An 18,167-nucleotide genomic window follows, 5' to 3' on the forward strand; every position below is an offset into this window, starting at 1 on the left:
TAGCCTTGCTATGTAAGTTAATCTTGGTTGGAAGTTATTTGCTCTTAAGGCTTGAAATAATTCATCACTCCAAGTTCTTCTGAATTTTAGGGTTTGTGCTGAAAAGTCTGCTGTGATTCTAATTGGTTTATCTTTAAAAGTGATTTTTTTGTTTTTCTGTAGCCTGGCCTGAATGGATCCCCACTAGAGATAGTTAAATTTACTTGTAACAGTCTTTCCCTTTAGAGTCAGCAATTACATGTGGCTATCAAACAAGTGGCTATAAAAGCAACCGTGAGAAACCTGTGTAGCTGGGTATATTCCCATCAGATAATCTATCACCTTATGGCCCATCTTAAAACAGTTTTTGCTTTCATAGGCATAGATTTTTATTCCTTCTTTGATTCTTATATTAAGAGATCTCTTTTAATTGATCTATAAATTCTGACTAGTCTTATTTATAGTTATAAACCTAAGAATTATAAAAGTTATTATAATTCAATTTGGCCAAATACATCTGAGTGCACTCTAGTTTATAAAGAAGTTGTCTTATGTGTCTGTCTGTCTGTTCAATTTGTTACAACATGTATAGCTATTTTGTTTGATTGTATTTTTTCTTTTGGCATTTGGAGTTTTTTAAGTCATTTGCCTGTAACTCAAGTTGGTTTATAGGAAGACATGCTTCCCTCAGGTTGCCAGATGATCTAAATAACATCAACTGGTTTTACAAATTCAGTACATATTGCTGTCTATATATAATAACTTGGGAATCTTTCATTGGTTAAAAAATAATGTATTAATTGTTATGATCTGGCTTTCATAAGTCATCTAAAAATTTATTAGGATAATTTTTAAAAAGAGACTTTTGGGCTTAGGAAAATTACTGAATAGGACTCTTCTTGGTAAATGAAGGAGCAGCTACCCAGAAAAAAACTATTCCAGCCTTTGTTCACAACAAGGACCCCCAATAATTTCCATAGCCTTATGGGAAATACATTGCTAAACATATTATTGTGATATTTATACATTGGCCATGGTTCAAATGGCTAAGTTTTCTATGGGAAAATGATAAGGTTTTATTTAAAATGCTCTTGGTACAAAATAAAACTAAAGGACAAAGTGTTTCATGTAACTGATACTCATTGTTATTTCATGGTGTACAAGTCTTCTAGGATATTGTTTATGGTAATGATCTTTTTGACTCAGTATCTGCTTTTCTCTTGCACTACAGCTACTTGTGATAAAAGGTACATGTCAAGCCAGCATGAGATAACCAATCAAATAATAGTTTTCTTTAAAACTTATGTGATGTATATTATATGTGTAACAATGGTTAGGAATGCTCAGTCTCCAAAAAGTTGAAACAATGTCACACACTAAAATTAGAGGTTAGACATTATGAACTCCAAGGTACATTTATAGGCCAATATATGTTCTCCTTAGATGGCATCCTATTTAAGGATAACAAATACGAGTCTTCTTTATGTCATTTAATGTCTTGTGCTCAGATGGAGGTGTTTGATGGAAATATTATTCCATACAAAGATGGACATTATTACAAAGAAAATGTCATCGTGATTGTCATGCTAAAAATACTATGTGTGGCTCTTGGTCTTAAGTTTCTATAATATATAACTGTTGTCTATTAACATTCTTCAGGGATTAAACTACTAGAACAACCATGGTTGACAAAAAATAACAGCCCCCTAACTATGCTTTATATTTCAAAGTGCTTAATCTCCAGAAAAAAAAATTATAATAATTAATCTCACTGCTCCTACTGCACCACTAATGTCGCTGATCTTCTCTTCTGGGTGTTCAACAACCTAAGTTTGGAGACCAAAACTAGACAGATAACTGGGCTATGAGGAGAGCCAATGTTTTGGCCCTATCCCCTAAAGGTCTACAAGATCCAGAACACAAAGGAACCTTTCCTACAGGATTCTACATTTTTGGTAAGTCACTCAACCTCCAGAGCAGGGAGATTGCTGGGCACCAAGGGATAAATACACTGTGTGCCAATGGAGGGTCACCATGAGGGGCAAGTCTCCCATGCTTTTGCTGAAAACAACCTGGTCAAGCAAGACTGTGACCCATCCTGACAGCTGACACTGACAGAGGAGCTGAGAGGCTCTATGTATGGTACCAAAATAATGCCTGAAGAGACTTAAGTGACCTTGAAAATAAAATAGCAAGAGGTTCATGTTGACTGACATAGATCTCACTTTAACCTGGTCTTAAACACCCAGAAGAAAAGAATAACCAAAAGAGGAACATTATTTCAAATATTTTCTTGCTGCTTTTACTTCTTTGTATGAGAAATGTCTGTTCATTTAGGATGCCATTTTTGAATCAGGTCTTTATCGGGGCCTGATTGTTTTGAGTTCTTTATATATCCTTGATAATAGTCCTTTATGTGAGGAACAGCTGGTAAAAATTTTTTCCCACATTGTAGATTGTCTCTTAGTTCTGCTGATGGTTTCTTTTGAAGTACAGAAGCTTTTTAGTAAGATGAGATCCCAGTTGTTGATTCTATCTGCTAGTTCCCGTGCTACTGAGGATTTGTTCATAAAGTCTTTTCCTATGCCAATGTCTTCCAGAGTTCTGCCTAACTTACCTTCCATTAAGTTTACTGTTTCTGTTTTAATATTTAGATCTTTAATCCATTTGGATTTTAATTTAGTGCATGGTGAAAGAAAGGGTCTAATTTTAATCTGTGACAGGTTGACATCCAGTTTTTCCAACACCATTTATTAAAGAGGCTATCTTTCCTCCACTGAGGATGGTCAGCTCCTTTATCAAAGATGAGGTAGCTGAGTACATCTGCATTTGTTTTTGTGTCTTCCAGTCTGTTCCACTGATCCTCAGGCCTATTTCTTTGCCAGTACCATGCTGTTTTTATCACAGTGGCTTTGTAGTATAGTTTCAAATTGGGAATTGTTACACCTGGTGCCATGTGTCTGTTGCCTAAAATGGCTTTTGCTATTCTAGGTCTCTTGTGGTTCCAAATGAATTTTTGGATTTTTTTTTCTAGTTCTGTGAAATATAGTGTTGGAATTTCAATTGGCATTGCATTAAATGTATATAGCAGTTTTGGTAGTATGGCCATTTTCACTATGTTGATTCTTCCTACCCAAGAGCAGGGGATATCTTTCCATTTTTTTTAATATCCTCTTCAATTTCTTTTTTCAGAGTGCTGTAGTTTTCAGTGTAGAGAGGGGAAAAAATGAGAATCAAGACTTGTCATGTAGAGGTACAAGATCCCAACAATGAATGTAACTGTACTGTATCCCTAAAATGTACCAATAAACTCAATTAAAGCTGAAAAAAAAAGAAAGAACCAAAAGAGGAATAAAATAATGCCACAGTAATAAAGCTAAACATAAAAAGGGGGTCCAGTCACTGACCCTTTCTGGCAATTTCCAGCTCTATCAGTAGTTGACAACGCTTATGGATCATTAGGTAAAATGATGGTAAAATCTTTAAGAGCTTAGCTAAAGTTTTATATTTCTTAGCAAAACTTGTTCTTCAAATTGTCTCTTATCTTACAGCTAAAACTAAAGGGACTGATAACAAAGTATCAGACTTACAGATAACCTCTATCAATGAAAGAATCTAAGATCAGCAGGTTCAACCACTATTTCAATTTTTAAGTGTGACTTTCTCCCCAACCTGCCCTTTCATTCTAGTGTGCTCATGCTGAGATTATGCATACTCTAATTTCTTAAAAGTTTTTTTGCCTAGAGGTTGCCAAACTCCAATCAGTGATGCACATGGAACAATGACTAATGTGCTAGACTTCTTTTACTGGGATCCACCAGATCAACTTTGTAAACAGCTCATAACTGCTAAACTATATAATATGATTCTAGGGTGGATTCTGAAGTCCCCTGGACCTTCTCCTTATACTCTTTGCAGGTTATATTCATAGCAATCCTTATAATTTGGCCCTTGCATTCTTAACTGTTTCTTTGGTTTTATCTCTTCCAGACTTAAAGCCATGCAAGATAACAACATCTGATGCCTATTGAAGGCCTGTAGATAGACCCTCTGTAGAGTGACTCTAATTGCTGATCACAGGTATGACCCTCTTCACCTGGAAGTATCCAGAGCTGTCTTCACCCTTTGCCCCCTCACAAGAGTTAGGGGTAGTTCTTCAGAAGGGGGAATATTGCAAATAGGTAAGTTAATTAGATATCTTGTAGGCAGTTATAGTCACCCTTAAGGAGCCAACACAGCAAGGAGCCAACATGAAGGAAAATCAAGACACATTCACTGAAGGCCAGAATTGTAAAAGGAGAGAAACTACTATACTCTTGTGCTTTCCCTGGGGATAAATAGCAGTGATTGATATTCTAAATTGGTGTCAATCACCTGGGTGGGGGACCAAGATCTTAGCCCAGCCTTTCCCGGAAATATCCCTGACCCCCACCCTTTCTGAAAATCCTTGCATGCTTACTACATGACTTGTTCCCCATTTGACCCCCATTCATTCAATATTACCTGGGTGACTGTACTTGTAATCTTATTGGTTGGTCATGATTTTTGACCCACCTCATGCCCACCTTATAATTTTCCATCTGTCCTTATAGTTTTGTCCCACTTTGTATCCACTTCATCACATGGCTTTGCTGTATAAAACATTTTTGAAAAATGGGGTAAGTGGGCAACCCACTTTCCAGTCCCCCTTCTGTAATGAATTGAGACTGAAGAAGCATTTCTCTTTCATTTAAAAGGATATTTTCATTAAATGTAACATTTTGGTTTGGTTTGATTTGTTTTGGTTTCTCTTTTAGCCCTTTAAAAGCTATACTGTTGTCTTCTTCCTTGCCTGGTTTCAAAAAAACATGTTAACTCTGAGTTTTTTATTCCATTCCATGCTGTTAATGTGCCTTCTTTCCTCCTATGGCCTTCAAAACTTTGTGGTAAGCAGTTTGAGTATGATATGCTTAAGCCTTTTGCTTTGTTTTTATTTTAATCCTCTTTGATGTTTCCTAAGCTTATTAGATCTGTGTTTGGTGTCTGTTATTAATTTTGGATAATTCTCAGCTATTATTTCTTCAAGTATTTATTTTGATGTATCCTCTTCTTGACAGATTCTGATTTGACAATGCTCCACAGCTCTTTGTTATATGTTCTAAGACCCCATCATCTACTGTTATTTTTCTTCGTTTCTCAGTTTGGGTAAATCTTATTGAAATATTTTTAAGTTCATTGATTCTTTTTTCTTAGCTATATGAAGTCTGCTCTTGAGCCTGCTGAAGGCAATCTCTGTTATTGTGCATTTTAAAAAATTTTCTTATATTTCCATTTATTCTTTTTATAACTTTCATTTCTCTTCTGAAATTACCTTTTCTTTTTTGTTTTTTTCCTGAAATTACCTTTCTGATCTTGTATTTTGTCTACCTTTTTCCATTAGGGCTTTGACATTGCTAATCATAGCTGCTTTAAATTTTTTGATAGTTCCAATATCTATGTCATACTGTGTTTGAATCTGATTCTGATAATTATCTCTTTACAAAGGGTAGAGAGACATCATGTGTCTATGATGAACAATATATTACTGAATTTTTCATTTGTTTCAAGTTCCAGTATGGCTCAGAATGTCACTATTACTAATCTTGTCTTTAAATAAAATTCTGACATTTTGTTCATTATAAATTTTTTGACAGTTTACTTTTTTTAACTATTGCATTAAAATATTATTTATCTTGATTGTTGGGTTTCTATCAAATTTTATGCCTGAGATAGGTGTCCTACTGGTACTTTCTACATCTTGTAATTAAAAACAAATTTTAATAAAAGTAGCTCTAATATCAATGCTAGGTTGAGAATTTGGGCATGAAAACATTTTATATTTTCGGTTTTTAAAAACATAGTAAAATTCACACTTCACCTGAGTTTTTGATTAGGGAAATGTGTGCCATACATATTCCTGACAAAGAGTTTATGTGGCTGTATTTATTGCCTCACAAAGATTTATTCCACTTTTAGAAGTAACGGAGCTCTCAGAATCTATATGTAAAGACTCAGCTATAAGAAGCTTAAGTGTCTTTAAATATTATGTATTCACTGTCATCTGAATGCAGCCAAAAGGATTCTGGAGCCATTTCTCATAGGAAAGAGAATGCAGGGGTGACAAGGTTCTCCCACGGGGAACTTTCATATAAAAGAGGCCTCCCTCTAACCCTCTGGGCCCACTAAGCAGTGTCTGGATCTTGCAGTGCTACCTTTAGCACCTCCCCACCTCTAATTCCCGGTTAATGAAGCTGAGAAAGAGATGAGACCAAGGAAGGCACATATTTTCTCCATCCTTTGACCTTCATGAGGAAGCCCAGCCTCACATGGCTTGTGGTAGTAACAGAGGAGTAAAAAGGAGTAGTGTCTCCTTCCTCCTTTGTACCCCAGGAGATCATGATTTGAATAGGAACATATGTAGCTGCTTGTTATTTGTCTGTTTTGTTTTGGCACTGTGATTATTCTATGATCATTTTCCCCCCTACACTTCTTTGTGTTATAAAGGCTCAAGGAGGAAAAAAGAAAAAAACAAAAACAAAAACAAAAAAACTTTCATGTGTCAGTGCTGGTGAGATAACTGAAAAGATGAAACTGAAAACTGAACCACCTCCTTAGAGACCCAAGGAGTGAATCCCAAGACAGAAAAGCCAACAGTCTTTGTGGTTCGATCATAGCCTCCACAGACCAGTGTGATACCAGGCATTATTCTAAGCGTTCAAAGATAAAAGAGTTCTCCCTATCTCTGGCCACAGCCAGATATGAAACACCTTGAGCCCAAAGCACAAGGTTGCATAACCAGGGAGTTCTAGGACCTACATTTAAGATTAATCTGATTAACTCTTACTCTGCTCTATGATAGAATTTTGGTGGCTGAATCCAGCTGAACGATATTGTCAGTGGTAGATAAATTGGGGTAGAATTTAAGTTTTCCCTAGGAATGAATTACCTAATGTTAAGATAATTTCTACCAAATTGTAGCTATTAAATCAGAATGCAGTTTTAAAAATACATAATTTTCACTGAACATTCTATACAGTCTAGGAAAAAATTTGGTAGTGCCCCTAAGAAAATAATAAGAATTCTTTTTACTGAGAATCACTGTGATCATACATTATTTGCATTAGTGCCTCCCCAGCTTTTTCTTATAATCAGTGCTCTACACAGGAAATATTTGTCCAGTACATTGACAACTAGGCTGCTTGCAGACTGAATAACTGGAAAGATAAGTGTGTCCCCAGGAAAGAACTACATCCTTGAAAATGTATGAAGCTTTAACCTGTGAAGATCTGGCCAATGGCAGGTACCTGTCATACAAGCTGCTAAATCTTGTGCACATTCTGCTAATGATGAGGCATAAAACTGGGTGACTTGCCTGGATTCTGAAAGTAAAATAATTCTCATTGGGGTAGCTGTTTTAGCCTCCTCACTAAATACCTAATTAAGACATTGAGTTAACCTAAATATTAAAAGATTTTACCACTCTACTGAATAATTCAAAATGAAACCCCAGTTTATAAAAAAGCATGATTTCCATACTTGTTAAAATTAAAGAATTTCTTTCTCAATTTCCACATTTTAAAAGTAGCTAAATTCATGCTGTCATCTGGAATGTTCTCTGAGGGCTAATGTGTTCAAATCTTAGTTCCTGTTTGGCACTATAGGGAGGTGGTGGAACGTGAAAAGGTGAGGCCTAGTGGAAAGCTTTATGCCATTACTGATGTGCCTTTGAGGGGAATAATGGGACCCCAGACTCTCCACTTTCTATTTTCCAAGCCCCAGCCAATGCTCATCTCTCCTGTCCTTCTGACTGTCTTTCTTCCTCAGCCATACCTTGTTGATAATTAATCTTTTAATTGACATTTGATTTTTAAAAACTATAAGGTTCGAGTGGGTGTTAAGATAGGACAAGTCTCTCCCAAAGGACTCCACAAGGGCTTGTTTTCTGTAGCAGTTTTCAATGTTAGTAAGCCTATGGTAAGGCCTTTAGGGTTTTGGTTCAGGGCCTTTGATAGATGCCTGTTCTCCTTCCAGGCATTGCTGGTGACCCTTTACTGAGTTTTGTTGTGTTTTGAACCTGTGTAACCATATAATCGAGACAGCCCACCATAGGTCATCTTTGCTCTCCATATCTGTAAAGGTAAACAAGCCAAGAAGCTTTTCAATATTGGGTGAAAATGCTATTTATGTGGCCAAGCCCTATCACATCCAATAGACGTGTGAAATGTTCCCCATGACCACCTACATGAAGGGGAAAACATTAAAATTCAGCTTTCACTTGAAGATGATTTTTCATCATATATTGTCAATTGCAAATGCAGGAAATGGTCAGTTATTATTACAGCCCCATTGAAGGTGTCTTGAAAAATAGTAGTGAAAGAGTCCTCCCTATGCTCAAAACATTGATCCATAATAATATTCACTTGTTAGAAAATAGAAAAGGCCTAAGCCCAGGAACACAATCTACACTGATTCCAGCAGGAATTTGAATCTTGTGCAAAGACTGGAAACAATGAAACTCTTCTAGTTTTATGTGTGACAGATATGAAATCCCTGGCAGCCACACAGCCACTGCCCATCTACATTATAAGCCAGGAATTGTTGGTTTCACCTTATACAGGTGTAGCAGGAAAATGATATGCTTAGAGAGTTGGGAAGAGGTTAATGAATTTTTCTCAAAGTTCAGTTCAGCAGACATTTATTAAACAAATACGCTGAGCCAGAACTGTGCTAGATATGGAAAGAAGGCAACACATAAATCATGGTATCTTTCTGAAGACATGATGGGATATAACTTTTCCATAGTCAGGAATGGAAATGGGAATAGTTTCTCTAGGAGCCTATGCCAGGTCTATGTTGTGCATTTATATAGAACTGTGCTAAGAGACTGGCATGTTGATGAGTCCAGAGAGCCACAATGTCATGAAACATTGTAGGAGTTGATGAATATTAAGTGAATGAATGACTAACACTATATTCCTGAATACTTTTTCTACAATTGGTAGCAGATAAAGCCAAGAATCAGTCCCAACAGACTCCTGTTAATAACCAATTCCTATGAAAGCCTTGAAAGCCCTGCTTGAACCGTGATTTAGAGACCATTCTGATCTAAAGAGCTAGAACATGGAGGGTCACAATCATTCAAAGTTAGGTCAGATTGTGCACTGTCCTGTCTGTGTAGGTAGTGGCTTGATTCTTGATTTAATTCTTTAAGTTTTAACTGCAAGCTGCTGTGCTTAATATCATATGAAAGGCAAGTGACATGGGTGGTAAAAGAATTTACCAAGGACAGAATAAGTGCAGAAGGAAATTTACTAAAGTGCATGCTGTGAGAGAGGACACTCAGGAGAGGGGACTGCACTAGAGCCTGCAGGGATGCTTTTTATGATAGGGAATGGGAGTGAATGTGTCACTGGATATTTGGTAACCACATCCTTGCTTGTGCTAGGCAACCAAGCACAGAGTGTACATCTTGGGAAGTTTGTGTTCTGACATTTTGAAATGTTAGTTATTTGGCATATAGCTATAGCCCAAAGGATTAAAGATGTTTGCATTGTCCTGCTCTGTATAATGAAAAATGTTTTCATCATACTATTGTCCACATCGTTCCTCTGTGACAGGTCAGCAAGGTCAAATCATTGACCATGGGTGGAGTTCTCATGTTCTGAAGTTTCTGTGGAGGAATGAAGAAAGTGGAGTTAGGATTTTGACATTGCAGATCAGCCATGATTCATGGTAGAATATTGGGAGTGTCGGGAGGGTTTGTAAAGTAGAAAAAAAGATTATTAGGTGCCTCTTCCAGAGCCAAGTAGAAGGGAGTAAAACTCAGAGTCTCCATTGATGAAGAGGCTGGGAACTTTGTTAGGCCAACATTTGTAGATGGGTTTGTTGGATCCTAGAAGAAATAAATGTTGTAAGATGATTAAGTAAACAGGGTTGAAACATGGGTGGGAGTAATATTGCCATTAGGAGGCCAAGGAAGAGCAACAGCCAGGAAAGCCATCCTCTGGTGTGTTTCAGGAGAGCCAGCTGTTGAGCCCTTGCTTCCCTAACTGGGATGCCTGATCTGTGGGAAAATTTTGTACGAGACCTGATTGGTTGGAGGAGAAGTAGCATTGTCCTGGCCTACTAGAGACCTTCCCCACTTCCCTGTGCCATAGCAATGTTTAAAACCTCAGAGATATTGAAAGACCACTCTGGCTAGGGAGTCTATCTGCTTTTGTAAAGCCAAAGGGCTCTAGATCTAAGTACACCCCTCAAAGTGTTAAGGGAAGTCCAGAATCAAACTCACCTATCAGACCCACAGGAACAATTTTCCTGTGAGCCTCTTGGAGATCTATGCCTTTTTTTTTTTCCCAGTAGGAGGAGGTTACCCTCAACTATCATCTCACCATCTCATTTGTGACTTCATGCCTTACCTAACATCTTGAGATTCTTCATTAGATACTCATTTCCTCCCCTCCACAAATCTTCACAGATCCCACCCTGTGGGATCAGCTCTTTAGATCAGAATGGACTCAAAATCATGCTTCAAGCAGGGCTCTCAAGATTTTCCCAAGAGCAGCATATGAAGTTGTTCCTAACCCTGAAGCCCCCACCCACCCCTGTGGCAATTCCTAAATCTACTAAGAGGAGATTAGCTAGATTGGATAGTTCTCATGCTTTCCTTATATCCCCCCTTTATGAGAGTTTTTCTCTAAAGGGATCCCTATTGATTATTTTTATTGTGTCTTATTGCAGGGATGGTTTTTTCTGGTCCCAGGAGAGGGGAAGTGATTGGTGACTCAGTGTCTTAACCCTTTTAGCAGTATTTCCATAACAAAGAAGTTTAAAAAGAGTAACTCTTAGGCCAAGTTTACGTGGAGTTCACTGTTAATTTTAGCTATTTTGTGGGTGATGGTTAACATCTCAAAACATTGGATTATATTTCTTTGTTAAGAGTTGTACTTTTGTAGAAGTCTCAAAGACAAGAGTTGCAAAATTAAAAGGAAAATATAGTACAAAACAGAGCAAGACAAATTTAGTTTGTGTGGCAGTTTTGAGCCCAAAGCCAAATTTTGATATCAATTTTTACCAAAAATAACCAAAGAAAAAGCCAACTTGTCTATATTACTCATTTGAGTTTTTTCACTGCTCCAATTGTAAATGTTTCTGAGAAAACTCAGAACGATGGATGACAAAAGACTTAGAACAGCCTCGGTTAGAATTTTGATGAATTTATAATAGAAGATTTTACTTTTTAAGATAAAATTTTGAGTCTCTTACAGGTCTTATATAGGTTAGTACTATTGATGAGAATCAAAAGCTAGCTTTAGATTTCTTGTAAGCTTAAGAAACAGTGTTGATGAGCACAAACAGACTTATTCTTCAATGTACAAGTATATCTCATTTATACAATAATAAAATATTTGGTTAAAGCCAATTGGTGTAGACAAGATTTTAAATGTCAGGATTGAATTATAGAGAATACAAAGATCAAAAATTTTGATTATTTCATATGTGTAAGGTCCAGATATAATGTATATTGGATAAAAGAGGGTATTCATTGGACACCTTGTATACATCAAAGCCATGTATTAGTTTTACAACCTCTATATATATAGTATACCGTACCATAGATGCATTTATGTTTATTTGTTCCCATATTAAGTAAAGTATATGATATTTTGTATAATTAAAATAGGATAAGTTTAAGTCCAAGTCTAGAGAGCAACTCTCCAGCCATGCTTAAGAGCAGTGGGTGTTACTTCAATTTAACATTTGTTTCTGTTGTATTGAAACTGTCATACTCATATATTTATTTACATTTCTTTGTCTTATTTATTGCTTTCTTTCTTTTGTAAGCCCTATGGCCACTTGGATTTTAAAATGCCCTTGGTACATACATTTTTGGATCTCAGATGTTATAGTAACTTAACTCACAGATGTTACATTTCAACTAGGGCTGGCTCAGTAACAGATTTCCAAGAAATTTTGAATAGTAAGTCATCTTAGAACCAGAAGAATCTAGAATGAAGAGCAAAGGTGCTATACTTTAGCTAGAGCTAACAAACCTTTGAGCCTTTATTTATTTTTTTTTTAATTTTATTGGTACATTTTAGGTATATAGTACAGTTACATTTATCAATGGGATCTTGTACCTTTACATGAAAGGTCTTGGTTCTCATTTTTTCCCCATTCCATTGCCCTCCCTTCACCCACTTTGAGCCTTTAAATGGCCTTATGTAGCAAAACTGTCGTAGGATAAGAAGAATGAAACTAAAAATTGTAGTCCAAGAATTATCACAAAGTTGTTCACAAGAAATGTTTTAGATGCCGGGTGTGGTGGTGCAAGCCTGTAAGCCCAGCACTTGGGAGGCTGAGACAGGAGGATCGCTGTGAGTTCGAGACCAGACTGGGCTGCATAGTGAGTTCCGTTCCAGGTCAGTCTCAACTACACAGTGAGATCCTGTCTCAAAAAAACCAAAAAAAAAAAAAAAAAAAAAAAGTTTTAGGCTTGTTGATGAGACAAAAATATTAACTTGAGCCATAGAATTAAAAACTAAATTTACCAGTTACCCAAGATGGTCCCAAATGGACTCTCATTAACTCCTTACAGGCTTCCAGAAAGACTTGTTTCCTTTCCCTTGAATCTTGTGTTAGAAGTTAACCCTAGCTTTGCCATCTGCTAGTACCTAGTACAGGTTGCCTGCAAACCGAGAGCCACACTTTCACCTGTAGTAAGTTTTGCAGCCTGAACTACTCTCCACACCAGGCTGGGCTTGGGCTCTAGTGTGAGCATCTGGTGGATTGGAACCTCCTCTCCATTTCTCCTCTGTCAGCAGTGTTTACCCCTAGCACAGAGACTTGAGCAACTTTATCCTAGTTCTCTTCTTGTACTTGCTGGCCATAGGCTTGAGCTTAGAGTTTGGTCTGTGCTGCTGTTGTTTTGTGAAGAGGCCGCCCCAGGGCCACTGTGGCCTTGTACAGATCTTTCTCTTTTTTCATTATGTTGTTCACTGATAAGTAACAATATTTCCCCTAATCTTGGTGGTTGTGGTGAGGAACAATAGGATGCTGGGGAAAACTGGAGAGCCACCCATCATGGAAAGAACTGAAGCAAGTTAGATCATGCAGCTGCTTTTTCAGCCACGGAGGGGGCTTCACCCAGTCCCCTGGACCCCAGACCAACTATCATAAACATAGATTAAACAAACAAGACAGATAAGGGCATAACAGTAAATCAGAGTGTACTTTTAGGTGTGCTGGCTAAGCTGGATTATAATAATCCATTTTTTCTTCATTTTTAGTTTATAGCTGTAAATACATTTAGTTAGAATTCTTCATAGGGGATACCAATTAGTACTTTTTATTTTTGTGTGAATTATGACAGAGATCTCTTGTACTACTGGTGTGACTTTAACAACATAGAGTTACAATATTGCAGGTCAAAAGGCGAAAGGGTGTCAGCGTATAGAGGAGGAAAGGTGGAGAAGAATTTGGGATCTTAGAAAACTGGAAAGAAGGATCATTAAAGACCCTCATTTCACAATTAAGAGAGGAAGATTTAGAAAAGCGCATGCAACAGCCTTTTTCTAGTGGGAGATCTTGTGATAAGGTCATGGAGGCCAAAATGTAAGGGGCTTTAGAGGTTTTGCCCTGACGATGACAGAAGAGGTGTGTATCTGTAGTATAGTGTTAGAATTTAGAATTTCATTGAGGGGCCAGAGTTCCTGAGACAAGTGCTTATATTGAGGCCGGATAGTCTTGCAAAGGAAAATGAATTTTTTCTCAAGAATTTGAGGACCAAGTGCAGGCCACTCCTGAAGAACATAGCTCAAAGGTACAGGAGAAGAGATAAAGGACATGAGGCCCCACCCTTGAGTCCTACCATGGTGTAGCATCCACCCCGCAAAAAATCCCTAGAGTATTACACACCTCCTACTATTTTTACAGAAATTTGAGGCATTCCAAAATCTGGGCATTCCCCTTGAAAGTGTACTAGTTATGCATGAAAATGAAGCCTATGTGAAGGAAACCAGGTACTGGGCCAACAGCAGAGCGCTGGCGGTGCTGGCCTCATTTTGGGGGGAACTGTGGCACTGGAGCCACTGACTATGGCCACCATTTCCAGTGGGTCACACCAGACTGACCTGAGAGAGGAGACTCATAAACTGCATTTTCCCACTGATTGTCTGCAAGGGAAAGGGGAGACTAACTGTTCTGAAGAGATGAAAAAAACTGGTGTCCCATATCAGGTAGCTCAACCAAGAGAGGGCAAAGCTGGAGGCTAGCAACAGTGAAAGTCAAAAGAGAGCAGTGAAACAGTTAAGTGGGAGCCATGAAAATATGCATACCTTTGTCCTGGACTGCTGCTGCAAACTGTGTTGTGATGTGAGTGAAGGGGTCTGAAGGAAGAAAAGTGGCCTTTTCCCCCTACAGACTATGGAGGCCACACCCCTCTTTACACTGCCTTCTGGTCCCACCGATGGGTAGCACCTGTCCCCAGTTGCAGAAAGAAAGTAAGGCTTTCTGCAGGGGGCCGGAAGGAACTTCTTAGTTGTACCCTGACAGGCTGTGGCAGTCAGGTTCATAACTCACAGACCTTTGGGTCTTACTGGGGAGACACCCCAGCCAGGTGTCATTAGTTAACCACAAACTGATCTGCCAACCAGGCACAAGCACCAGGGTAAAGAGATGCCAGGACAAGTCCTTTTATTGCAGTCAAAATATCATGCACAGTAGCATATGGAAGGCCAAGGCTTTGGGTGGTAAAAGGAAGAATAAGTGCAGAAGGAAATGTATTGAAAAACATGCTATTGAACAACACTGGAGCCTGGACGGGATGATTCTTATGGCTGTGAACGGGACTGGGTCTGCCACTGGCTGGTGGCAACCATATCACATGCCAACTAAGCACAGAATATGCTTGTGTTCCTGGGAAAGTTTGGGTTCTGACATCTTAAAATGCTTGTCATTAGACACACACTGGAAGCCCAAAGATTGAGAAATATTCTCATTGTTCATAGTCTATGATGAAAAATATTTGCAGTGTCCTTTTGTCCACACAGGCTGCTTACAGTTTCTACCAAGCATGCCTAGTTTATTGATCAGCCATAGCCTTGAGCTAAATTTGTACATAAAATTAGGGTTTCACTGGCCTCTGTTTTCTAACATTCCTCTTTCGTCAGTAGTTTTGGTTGTCCATGGATCTTTTGCTGCTTCCTTTGGATAGTAAATTGATGGCTTTTGTATTAGCATTTTGGTGACATAGCACTGTCGCTACTTTGGCTGTAGCTGACAACAGGGGAAAAAGTGACATAAAAATGGGAACATTGGGCTGGGGATTTAGCTCAGTGGTTCAGTGGCCTGCCTTGCAAGCGCAAGGACCTGAGTTCAATCCCCGGTAAAAAAAAAAAAAAAAAAAAAAATGGGAACATTATTCTGTGTTGATCACTTTTCAAATTCAACTCTTCCTCAAAAACAGTTTCCTATCTGTGTTTTCATAGCTCCTGAGCCATAAGATGTTTTTCTTATGTTTTGTACTTTTCTAGGATTTATAGTTGTTATTTGAAAGAGGACCAGTTGTATTGGGAGCTTACTTTTATCCTAGAAGCAGAACCTCCCAGATACTATATTTTGCAGTGTAAGAATGTCAATTTGACTTTTTAAAATATGGATTTGAATTCTCTGTTACAACACTTATTTTTTCCATGCATTTGTTCCATTTCTTCTATTTTATTTTATATTAGTTTTATTTAGTTTGAAGTCCCTATTTGCAAATTTCAGTATCCGGTTCATTTTTCACTCTTCCCGTTAACTGCTTTACTTCTTGATTATTAGTAAAGTTCCTGCTCCTAAGTAGTACTCTTATTTTATCATAAGCTGGGCATTGGGAGTTTGAAAAAATTTAGAGCTTTCAACCAAATATCTTTTGATTCCTACTTGCTTTTTCTAAGAGTTAACAAGGTGACTAATAGCTTAATCCAGTGAAGAGCTAAACTAAGAAAATGCTTAGTTACTATGTTTACAAGTGTCATTCACATCCAGTTCATCCCCACTCTGAGGTATTGGCCTCCAGATCTTCCTACTGAGAGCCTGAAAACATTCACTGGGGATTCCACCTTGGTAAACTCTTAAAGCTACTCTTTTTTTACCACAACACTGTGAGATTGATTGCCTCAGCTTTTGTGCTGCTTCTCAGAGTTTCTGCATATGCTTTTTTTTTAGACCCAAATCAATGCAGCTCCATAATTTGGCAAATGTCTTTCAAGAAGGGCTGGAAGTACATTGAGGCTGCTCAGGTCTCCAGCCCTGTGAGACTAACAGAAGGCTGTACTGGTTCTTCTGATTCTACTCAGGTAAAGCCTGATTTTCAGGCTTTTGACCTTTAGCCAAAATCAACATGCCTCCCTAGGAAAAGCAGGTACAGGGATCAGTTTATTCTCTTCAGCCTCTGTCCCAAATATTGGCCCTTCTAATCCCCTCAGATGTCTTTATACTGATGATTTCTTTTAAAGAATGTTCATGTAGCTTTTTGTTACGGTGTTATCTGTCATCAGTGGTAGCAATGACAGCCCTAGTTTGTCACGAGCCAGAAACTATTTTGGGAATCTGAGGATGGAAAGCTCCTAGAAAGAGGAGAGGGGAAAGTGAAGTAAAAAAGATCAGGATATGGCATGTGTTTGTATCAATTCCTCATGATAATGTATTTATTATATATCATAAACATGTACTAATAAAAAAAGAAGGAAAAGAAAAGTAAAATAGAAACCTGAATAAATCAATTGTCATAATATGCTATAGAAGTACAGTTACAAAAAGAAAAGAAATTGAGAGGGAGGGAAGGAAAAAGAGGAAGAGGAAAAAGGAGGAGAAAGAGAGATTTATCCGAAGCACACTTTATAATCTTAACAGCTCTTTCCCTATCTTATCATGTAACATGTAACAGGCCTCACCTTTGGGCCATAGAAGTCCCTCAGGGAATTTGTGTCTTTTAGAGAGAAGGGGTGAACATCATTTGATTTCATTTTCTTCTCCTGACCACTGCTTCAGCAGGAAAGAGAAAGGCACATTCCTTCTCAGATGGGGCTTCTCAGAGACTTACCGTCAGCAAAGCATGTGAGCCTCTACTCTGTGTTCAGCAATGTTCTAGGCATTGTGAACTCTCAAGCAAAATGGTACAAATCACTGCCCTGGAAGAGTTCCCAGCTCCTCTTCCGTTTTTCTCTGCATTTTTGAGTGCCTCACATTTAGTGGCAGAAGAGTTTTATAGTTATATGCTCAATGTGACATTCTCTACTTTTCTTCTGCTTGTATCTTTTCCCAAACAGACCCTGTGGGCCACTATCCTCTGCTAAATATGTAATACCCTTCTCAGAGATTTGCCACTGTGTTGAAAATTGGAAAGAAAATCTTTTACGGGGATTATTATATCAGCTGGATCCAATCGGGTCTGGGTCCTTTTTATAAGGTAAATGAAGAGATTACCATCTAGTGGTTTCCAAATAGTAATAGCTAAACTATGTATCTGAATATTAAAATTTTTAAATAGTGTTAAAATATTAACACTATTGGCATGCAGAGATTATAGAAATGTAAATTTTATCATAAAAAATAGTCCCAATAGTGTAGCTTAAAAAATATCAAATTCTTTTTGCAATTAGTGTCAGAGATTTAAAAATTAAGTTTCCTTCCCTGGAGTGGTTTAACTGTCAGAATAGTTGTTTCTGTTATTTGCCCATCCAAAATTATTCAGTTGATTTAATCCCTTCAAAATTACTGGGTTTTCACTATGGGATTTAGCAAGGGGATTTTTCCAGCATGGCTGATACCAATAGTTAAAGTGATTATGTATAATCTGTTTCCATCCCACGACTTCATCTTAGAAAATACTGTTTTCTGTGAAGGGAGGGCAGGGACAAGGGGAAAAAATGAGAACCAAGACCTGTCATGTAAAGGTACAAGATCCCAATAATGAATGTAACTGTACTGTATGCCTAAAATGTACCAATAAGCTCAATGAGAAAAAAAAAATAGAAATACTGTTTTCCCAGTTTCTCTATCTTTGGTGGAAAGGAGCTCAGGGTTGGTTGTACTGTCAGGATTCAGCTGTCTGCCATTTGTTAGGGAAAAAGCTTTCAGAATTTCTGCTAGGGTCTCTTTGACAACAAATTCTCTTTCCAAAATCCTGC

The sequence above is a fragment of the Fukomys damarensis genome, unplaced genomic scaffold (assembly GCF_012274545.1).
Source record: "Fukomys damarensis isolate Sample0158 unplaced genomic scaffold, DMR_v1.0_HiC HiC_scaffold_9, whole genome shotgun sequence".
Lineage (NCBI taxonomy): Eukaryota > Metazoa > Chordata > Mammalia > Rodentia > Bathyergidae > Fukomys > Fukomys damarensis.